A 10,992-nucleotide genomic window follows, 5' to 3' on the forward strand; every position below is an offset into this window, starting at 1 on the left:
TACTTCTTTCAAGATGGCAAGTCTGCTATGACTAAAGTATAGAAAATCTGTTCTCTGAAAGTGATAGAAACACCAAGATTTAAACACTATACAAAGATTTTTGGTCTGTCCTCTGATTGTTATCATTCAGGTGTCCCAAGATTTTCCACCAAAGCATTTGTAGAATTCAATTTTAAAATTTCCCTCCAAACTCTTAAAGTCCTTGAAAAGTTATACATATGACTTTAAAATATGTTTAAGTCAAGTGTTCTGCTATGGAATTTAAAGTAATAACAAAGCATTTGGAATTTGTAGAGCAGAGGACATGCTATTACATTGAAAAGCCTACTTTTGCTTTATAAATACATGAAGAACACTAAAATGAGAATAATTTTAAAAAGCACATATCTTGGGCACCTGGGTGGCTCAGCTGGTTAAGCAACTGCCTTAGGCTTGGGTCATTATCCTGAAGTCATGGGATTGAGCCCCACATCGGGCTACTTGCTCAGCGCTCCTCCCTAGTGTTCTGCCTGTCACTTTCCCTGTTTGTGCTCTCTCTCTGACAAATAAATAAATACATAAAATCTTTAAAAAAATAAAAATAAAAGACAGATATCTTCTTGTTTGAGTTGAGAGTTGTCGTATGGACACTGATTACCAGAACTTATTGACCCAGATATTATAAATTGTCATGTATTATCCTCAAATTCAAAGAGCCACAGGGGCTTCCAACAGGAGTTTGCATTTGAAGAAGTTCTAAAATGAAGACAACTTATTGGGGGTAGGTGGAAGTCGGTTGTCACAAATGCCTAGTGTGTTGTTTATGATCATTAGTAATGTCTACTGATTTGCAAAGCATGTTAAGAGGCTTTGTGTAGAAACAGCCACGTGGTGATGAACTGAAGTAGGTATTATTGCATTCTGATATTAAATTATGCTTTATGGTGTATCTGTAGGGTTGCATCAATCCAACAATATAACATTTGCTAAGCAAAAGTACTTTAATGTCTTTTCTAGGCAAGTAAATGGCAGAGCAAGTGTACATTATTCTCAACAGGGAAATTCAAGTATATTTTGCTGCTGCCGACGAAAAGATTAAATAAAGGAAATCCAATTTAAAATATCAGTGTTCCAGCACTAACCTGTAGTGAAAACAGAATTCTGAAATAAGAAATTTGTCACTGTCTTCAGGTATAGGGACTTGCACGATTTAAGACAGTAAAAATATATCCTCTTTCATTTTTCAAAAAAGTTATCAGCAACTGCACTTTCATTCATGGACAACGGATGTGGAAAGATGCTTCTGCCTCTAAGGACAGGAATATCATTATTTGAGTGCTTCCAGCATTTAATAGACATTATCTAATTAAACCTTCCAACAGCCTTTTTTTTCTTTTTTTTTTTTTTTGACGGAAAGAGAGCCAGCGAGAGAGGGAACACAAGCAGGGGGAGTGGGAGAGGAAGAAGCAGGTTCCCAGAGGAGGAGCCTGGTGCAGGGCTCGATCCCAGGACCCTGGGATCACGTTCTGAGCCGAAGGCAGACGCTTCACGACTGCACCACCCAGGCGCCCCGTAAACCTTCCAGCAGCCTTAAAGAGAATGTATTTTGTTAGAATTTTACAAAGGACAAAAGAAGAATCAAAGAATTTCAAGACATAACCTAGTGTTGCACCGCTAGGAAATTGCAGAGCCCAAATGCCAACCTCCATCCCCGAAACTTCAAGGCGAAGCAGAGCCCTTGTCTAGACGCTGCACTCACGTGTGCCATGAACCTGTGTTCACCCAGCCTAGTACTTTTTATGGAATAATTTTTATGTAATAATTACATAAGTAATTTTATGTAATGAGTCTCTTCTGTGATTTAAAATAAAATTGCAGTAGCCAAAATATGATGGTCTTAATTTAGGAAATTCCCTTTAATAATTTATTATTATTATTATTTCACAAACGTTTCAATGATAATAAGCCAAGCGTAGGGAGAGGGGTACAGAAAGAAATATGGCTTGTTTTTATTTTACCTTTTAAAGTCATTAGTAACACTGCAATATTTTCTTATATAAATATATATACACATATACACACACATATATATACACACATATATACATTTATATATATGAAACATATTTAAACTGAGGTTAATAACTACCTAATCTGTATTTTAGTAATTACTTAATAGTTGAAAAAGCTGCATATTAGAAAGAAGTATCTTCAATCTAATTATCTTTCAGTTCCTAAAATTATCATTTTAAATTCAGTTCTGCTCTTAAATATCATACACATTAACTTGGGAGTGATGTGGAAATGAACTTGCTCATTTCTAGCTATTCATTTTGCAAAATATTTAGCTGTCCTAGATATGTAAGGACATATTAAATTAGATGAATAATTTATTTCCTGGCCAACAGATGCAACCCAATTTCCCTAAAACAAAAACAAATAAACCAAACAAAAACAAAACCTCGCCAAAACAATCTCTATAATGAGACTACTAATTTGTTCCTTTAAAACCTTGGTATCTCTTTCTCACTTGGTACTGAATCAAATATAATCAGCTAATCAAAAGACACTAGAGATGGAATTCATATGAATGCTTTCTTGCAATTTCCTTCATAAGCTATGTAACATTTATGTCTGGGTTATTAAGTATTCAACTTACCTAAACCTTGTGGAGGATGCCATAAATGTTTTTCTCACCAATTTCTTACACAAAGCTGGAAACTCAACCTTAAGTCAGGAGGTCGATTCCTCCTACACAAGAAACAGTATGATTGTCTTCACACCCCTGCCAGACGCAATTACGGCTGTATTTAATTCCTGAATATACAGTTCTTTGAACTGTATATATTCACAGCCTCAGAAGGGAAAAATAATATGCTTTGTGTCGAAATACAGTATCTATTTTCTCTTGACTTAATTTTTTTAGGGCAGCTTTAAGTTTAAAGCAAAATTGAGGGGAAGGCATAGAGATATCCCACATATTCCTCACCCATAGATACTTAGTTCCCCCATTATCAACATCCCTCACCACAGTGGTACATTTCTTACAACTGATGGACTTAACCATTGACACATCATAATGACCTAAAGACCACAGCTTATGCTACGTTTCACTCTTGATTTCCTACACTGAATATGTAGGTTTAGAGAAGTGCATAATGACATATATTCATCATTATGGTCATACAAGGTATTTTCACTGCCCTAAAAATCCTCTGTGCTCTATCTGTTCATCCATCCCCCTCCCCCACCAATCCCTGGCAACTGCTGATCTCTTTGCTGTATCCATAGTTTTGCCTTCTCCAAAAGGTTATATATCTGGAATCGCACAATATATAGTCTTTCACTCACTAATATGCATTTAAGTTTCCTTCATATGTTTTCACATCCTGATAGCTCACTTCTTTTTATCACTGAATGATATCCATTGTCTGAATGTATCACAGATGATGTATTCATTAGTTTATGGAAGGACATCTTGGTTGCTTCCAAGTATTGGCAATTATGAATTAAAGCTGCTATAAACATTCGCGTGCAGGTATTTGTGTAGATATAAGTTTTCAACTCCTTTTAGGTAAACACCAAGGAATGCAATTGCTGGATCATATGGTAGGAGTATGTTTAGTTTTATAAAAACCGACAAACTGTCTTTCAAACTGGCTGTGCTATTTTGCATCTTTCCCAGCCATGAATGCGAGCTGCTGCTGCCTCACATTCTCGCCAGCATTTGGTGTTGCCAGTGCTCCGGATTTTGGCCATTCTAATACGTATGTCGTGGTGTCTTATTGTTTTAATTAACAGTTTCCATCAATTCCATGGTGCACCTTTCCATATGCATACTTGCCATCCGTATATCGTTCTTGGTGAGGTGTCTATTAAAGGTTTTGGTCTGGCTTCGAATACGGTTGTTTGTTTTCTTATTGTTGAGTTTAAGGGTTCTTCGTTTGGTTTTGGTAACCATCTTTTATCAGTTGTGTCTTTTGCAAGTATTTTTTTTCCAGTCTGTGACTTGTCTTATCATTCTCATGATATCATCTTTTGAAGAGAAGTTTTAAATTTTAACAAAGTCTGGCTTATCAATTATTTCTTTTATGGATAGTGTTCCTGGTGTTGTATCTAAAGAGTTATCACTGCATCCAAGGTCATCTAGGTATTTTCCTATGTTATCTTCTCAGATTTTGTAGTTTTGCATGATACATTTAGGTCCATGATCTATTTTGAGTTAATTTTTTGTGAAGGGCGTAAAATCTGTATCTAGAGTACTTTCTCACATGTGGATGTCTAATTGTTCCAGCACCATTTGTTGAAAAGACTATCTTTGCTCCATTGTATTGCCTTTGCTCCTATATCAAAGATCAGTTGGCTATACTTATGTGGGTCAATTTCTGTGCTCTCTATTCTGTTTTATTGGCCTATTTGTCTATTCTTTGGCCAATATCACCTTGTCTTGATTACCATAACTTTATAGTAAATCTCAAAGTCAGGCAGGATCAATCTTCCAATTTTGTTCTTCTCCTTCAATATGGGTTAGCTCTCCTGGGTCTTTTGTCTCTCCATATAAACTTTGAAATCAGTATCTTGGAACCCAAAAAATTACTTGCTGGGGATTTTGATTGGGATTGCATTGAATTTATAGATCAAATTTGGAAAAACTGACATCTTGATAATATTGAGTTCTCCTAACCATGAATATTTCTGCATTTATTTATTCTTAGATTTCACTTATAATAGTTTTGTACTTTTCCTCATATAGACCATGTACATATTTTGTTAATTTATATCTAAGTATTTCATTTGTGGGGATGCTAATGTAAATGGTATTCTGTTTTTAAGTTCAAATTACACTTGTTCATTGCTTGGAAAGCAAGTGACTTCTGTATGCTAACCTTGTGCCCTCCAACCTTGCTATAATTGATTATTAGTTCCAGAGGGTTTTCTGTCAATTCTTTTGGATTTTTTACATAGACCATCCTGTCATCTGCAATCAAAAATGGTTTTATTTTTTTTCCCAATCTGTATACCTTTCTTTTGTTTTTCTTGTCTTATTGCATTTGTCAGAACGTCCAGTATGATGTTAAAAAGGAGTGGTAGGAGAGACATCCTTATCTTGTACTTGATCTTAATGGGGAAAGCTGAGTTTGTCACTATTACGTATGATGTTAGATGCAGGGTTTTTGTAAATATTCTCTTCTTTTAAAGATTTATTTATTTATTTTAGAGACAGAGCAGAATCAGGAGGGTCAGAAAGAGGGAGAGAATCACAAGCAGACTCCACAGTGAGTGTGGAGCCCAATATGGGGCTCCATCTTATGACCCTGAGATCACAACCGGAGCCGAAACCAAGATGCTTAACTAAATGTACCACCCAGGTGCCCCTGTAAGTATCCTTTATCAAGTTGAGGTAGTTCCCCTCTATCCCTAGTAGACTGAGTTTTCATCATGAACGGCTCTTAAATTTTGTTAAGTTTTTTTCCCCTGCATTTGTTTCTATGATCATGTGATTTTTCTTTTTTAGCCTGTTGATATGATGAATCACATTAATTGATTTTTTGTGTGTTGAGCCAGCCTTTCATACCTGGGATAAATCTCACATGGTAATATTAGATTTGTTCATATTTTGATATATTGATGAGTAGTTTTCTTTTCTTATAATGACTTTCTCTGGTTTTGGCATTAGGGTAATGTTGACCACATAGAATGAGTTAGGAAGCATTCCCTCCATTCTCTGAAAGAGATCACAGAATATTGATATAATTTTATTCTTAAATGTTTGGTAGAATTTACCAATGAACCCATATGGGACTGGTGCTCTCTATTTTGGAAGGTTTTAATTATTGTTTCCATTTCTTTTACAGATATAAACTGATTCAGATTGTTTATTTCTTCTTGTATGAATTTTGGCAAATTGCCTTTCAAGGAATTGATGCAAGCCACCTAGGTTATCAAATTTGTGGCCTAGAGTTGTTCATATTATTTCTTTATTACCATTTCATGTCCATAGGATCCATAGTGATGCTCCTTCTTTCATTTCTGATATTAGTAATTTGTGTTCCCTCTCTTTTTTTCTTAATTAGTCTGGCTAAAGGTTTATCGATTTTATTGATCTTTGCCAAGAACTACTTTTGGTTTTACTGGTTTTCTCTATTGATATCCTGTTTTCAATTTTATTGATTTCTGCTCTAATTCTTATTATTTCTTTTCTTCTGCTTACTTTGAATTTACTTTGCTCTACTTTTGCTAGTTTCTTAAAGTATTAACTGGGATTATTGGTTTTAGATTTTTTTCTAATATAGGTATTCGATGCTATAAATTTCCCTCTAAGCATTGTTTTCACTGCATCCCACAATTTTTTTCCTTTTTGGGGGGTGGGGTGTAAGTGAATTTTTATTGGGAAGGGAAGGTGTCATCTTAAACAGCAGCAAAGGAAGAATGAATAAGGAAAGTTCCTGTTGTCACAGGTATACAAGATCTGCATCATATATGATACGGGAGGCTCCGTATCATTGTGACCCTCAGCGCAGAAAAGCCAAATGCTTTTCCATTTAATCTAATACTTCTGGATTCTTACCAAAAAGAAATACAGTAAAAGCATGGGAAACTTTTTTACTGAAAGGAAACCCCGGAAGAAGAGTAAGGGAGGGAATGTAGAAATTAAGAATTATGTAGATAACTTTTAAATCATAATGAGCTGGATTTTCATATCTTCACTGTAATACAAAACACAGTCATCTGCCGAACTAGTTCAGATTACGTAAATACTAGATATGTTTTCAGTCCTCTACATAAGTGTTTGGAAGTTACTTATGTTTATAGGAAATGAAGGTATCAAATCTTTTCTACAGTGGTAACTGCACAGCAGGAAGACCAAGACAAACACAAATCAAGGAATGGAGTTTTCCCAAAGCTGAGTATGAAAAGACTAGAAACAGTTGATTCCATCCATGTGAATGGGTTTCTTTGCTATAGGAAATCCAAATGGAATAAGGAATGGAGATGAGTAAAAAGTTTCTTGAAGAGAAGTATGATACCCTGTATGCATTTAGTTTTCTGCCCCTTCCTTGGCATCATATTCTTCTGCACTGTCTGAGGTCCATAATTTTAGGTTGTCTCTAAGCAACTGCATGATGAGGGTGCTGTCTTTGTATGAGTCTTCATTCAGTAGACCAAGTTGTGCAGCGGCCTCATCAAAAGCTGTGTGCAGTGTGCAGGCAAGATCTGGGTAATTAAGGATCTCATAGTAAATACAGAAAAGTTAAGAGCCAGGCCAGGTGGACTGAGAGGTGGGTTGCAACTCTTTCTTGCTTATATCAAAACCCTCTTGGTAAACTCCTTGGGAATTATCTATAGTTTGTTATCTATCATCACCACATGCAACTTCAGTAAGGTATCAGAAGTAATCTCCCTTCATTTTTAGATAGAAGACCTTACTCTCTGGATTAGTTGCACTGGCTATTAAATACTTATCCAACAATTACAGCACCGTGGTGCAGATGAACCTCAGTTCAGACTCCACTTTCTCCCCAAAGTCCTTAATCAGCTACAACTTCTTGTCAGAGGTTTTCTGCTCGATGCTCCAGATGACCCTCCAGGTGGACCTGCGGCCCCTTACCACGTTCTTGTAGGCCCCCTACAGCAGGTTTCACTCCTCGTTGGACAGCTCAGTGGCCCTCTCCATCACAGTCTTCACGTAGATAGCCATATCATCGTGGTAATCAGCCTGCTCAGCCACTTTTGCCTTCTAGATCAGCTCTGTCTTCTCTGTGGGGACAGGGAGAGAAGAGCGAGGGTGAGCACCCACCTGGACTGGCTGGAGAGGTGCATCCCTGGCACGAGTCCTTCCACTTTGAGCTGCTTTTGGCCTCAGCGGAGGACCCTCCAGTTTCCTGCATCTCACAAATTTTGTTAACTTGTTTTGTTTTCATTTAGTTCAAAATATTTTTAAACTTATCTTGAAATCTATTCTCTGACCCATGTGTTATTTAATAATGTGTTCTTTAAACTTTAAGAATCGGGATTTTCCAGTTATCTTTCTGTTATTGATTTAAAGTTCAATTCCACTGTGGTCTGGGAGCAAACATTGTATGATTTTTATTCCTTTGGATTTGCTAAGGTGTGTTTTATGAACCAAAATGTGCTTTATCTTGGTGAATGTTCCATGTGAGATTGAGAAGAATGAATATTCTGCTGTTGTTGGATGAAGTAGTCTATAGATGTCCATTATATCCAGTGGATTGGTACTATTGTTGAGCTCAACTATGTCCTTACTGATTTTCTGCCTGCTGGATCTGTCCATTCATGATATAGGGTTGTTGAAGTCTCCAACTATGATAGTGGACTCATCTACTTCTTCAGTATCTATTTTAATGATCCTTGTTTGGCTTCTATACTTTTGAGTCACAAATTAATACTTGCACAATGATGTATAATTATTTTTAGTTGACACTTCTAACTCCAAATATATATGTAATAGATCAGTATTCCAAGGTTTTATTTTAACATTTTATTTTTGTTATGTTAAAATTGAAGTTTTTAAAAATTAAAATTTTTTAAATAATTTACCTCGCATTTCATAAACAGAAAAAATAAGGCCATACTTATTTTTATTTTTCATAATTGCCATCTTTGATGTCACCAAATCCACTTAAGAATGAGAACTACCAAGAAAATTCTTTGGTTCATATCAGCCCACTTGGCATGAACCTTTAGTTCTTGTCACTCATTTCCTTATGTCTATAAAGAAAAACTGAAAAAGTTTCCATCTTCTTTTCCACCTTTGTCTTAGATTAGTGGGTGGCTCCTCTTCTCATATGGTCCCTTGTATTTATTCTTATTTTATATATATATATATATTTATATATTATATATATTTATATATTATATATATTTATATATTTTATATAAATTTATATATTATAAATTTTATAAATTTATATATTTTATATATATAAATTTATATATATATCTTACTGAGATTTTATTTATACTCAAATAAATTCAATATATTTAACATGAAGAAGGCTTTTATACCATCAGTAAATCCCTCAAAACCCACAAATACTGAATGACTAAAGCAGTGTACAGTTTTGCCAAGCTTTCTTTTTGTCCCCATTCCACAGGTTTGATAGTCTCCCAATCTCTTTCTTAAATTCCCTCTTGGTTTTACATTTTGTTGATGTAATAGCTTAACAATATTTCTGCCAATGAATTTCCTACACGAAGAAATTGCCAAGCAAGTCTGTGGTTAAGGTCATTTCTGGTGAAGCGTGGACAAAAGAGATGCTACTCTGTCCACTGTGAAGGAAAGTGCCCAAAAGAGAATATAGCCATAGCACAGTGGTTTGTGATAGTGACAGCAAACGTTATATTCACGGCTAAGAAAAATGTAAGTTCATTTGAAGTTTAATATATTTGCTTGTTTCCTTGTTCTTCATTAGAAGTACCAAAAGTTAAATATTTTCACTCTACCTCCCTGAAATATAAGTAAAGTTTAAGGAAATTCCTAAGAAAAAAGGGTAAATTCTACTTAATAGTGCAATTTTGACAACCAGTTCCAAGTTCTATCATTTTTTTAATTCAATTTTTTTATTTAAATTCCAGTTAGTTAGCATACATAGTAAAATTGGTTTCAGGTGTAGAATTTAGTGATTCATCACTTGCATATAACATGCAGTGCTCATCTCAACAAGTGCCCTCCTTAATACCCATCACCCATTTAACCCATTCCCCACCCACCTCCCTCCATCAACCCTCAGTTTGTTCTGTCTTTAAGAGTCTCTTATGGTTTGCTTCCCTTTCTCTCCTTGTTTTTCCTTCCCCTATGTTCATCTGTTTTGTTTTTTAAATTTCACATATGGGTGAAATCATATGGTATTTGTCTTTCTCTAATGGACTTATTTCGCTTAGCATAATACTGTCTAGCTCCATCCATGTTGCTGCAAATGGCAAGATTTTATTATTTTTGATGGCTGAGTAATATTCCACTGTAGATTTATATCACATCTTCTTTATCCATTCATCAGCTGATGGACATTTGGGCTCTTTCCGTGGTTTGGCTATTGTTGGTAATGCTGCTATAAACATTTGGGGTGAATGTGCCCCTTCGAATCAGCATTTTTGTATCCCTTGAGTAAAAACTTAGTAGTCAATTGCTGGATCTAGGGTAGTTCTATTTTTAACTTTTTGAGGAACCTCCATACTGTTTTCCACAGTGGTACACCAGTTTGCATTCCCACCAACAGTCTAACAGGGTTCCTTTTTCTCCACATCCTCACCAACACCTGTTGTTTCCTGTTGCTAATTTTAGCCATTCTGACCAGTGTGAAGTGATATCTCATCATGGTTTTGATTTGTATTTCCCTGATATTGAGCATCTTTTCAATATGTTTGTTAGCCATCTCTATGTCTTCTTTGGAAAAACGTCTGTTCGTGTCCTCTGTCCAAGTTCTATAATTTTTGACAAGTATTTAAATTGTGGGCTATTGCTCCAAATATAAGCTTATTCCATGGATATGCTTTCCTGTTACTAAAACACAGTGACTCTAAATTGGGCCTAAAGTGATCAAATGGTAACACTTTAACATAGTGAGGCTATAGAGTATAGCAGTTCAGAGCATGAGCCTGGGAGCCAAATTACCTGGATTTGCTCATCTATAAAAGGAAGACAACCACAGTACTTTCCTCACTGGAGGTTCTAGGGATTCCATGGGTTCATATTGTTGAAGTGTGCTGAACAGTGTGTGGGGAATGTTGAGTGCTCGGTAACTGTTGACTCTCCTTTTGAATGCTGCAAGTGGTACGAGTTAGGAACGAGGAGGGGAGAGTCAATAATTCCAAACTTAGTGCTATGAAATATGCAGATGCTCAGATCCATCTCCAAACAGAAACGTTTCATTCTCCTAATAAAGACTGAAGTAATCATGAAGCCAGGTTGCCAATTACTGCAAAAGAGATTATTTTGGATTCTCTATGTGGGCCTGATATAAGCAGTCACGAGTGTCCGCATAAGAGGTGGAA

The 10,992-nt window shown here is 35.8% G+C and overlaps 1 pseudogene; it reads right to left on the reverse strand.

Annotated features, from left to right (window-relative positions):
* Window positions 1-7,018: 7,018 nt before the first annotated feature.
* LOC148109241 (14-3-3 protein theta pseudogene) lies at window positions 7,019-7,693 on the reverse strand (annotated as a pseudogene).
* Window positions 7,694-10,992: the final 3,299 nt, after the last annotated feature.

The sequence above is a fragment of the Ursus americanus genome, chromosome 11 (genome assembly GCF_024610735.1).
Source record: "Ursus americanus isolate L20-20 chromosome 11, mUrsAme1.1.p, whole genome shotgun sequence".
NCBI classification, from domain to species: Eukaryota; Metazoa; Chordata; class Mammalia; order Carnivora; family Ursidae; genus Ursus; species Ursus americanus.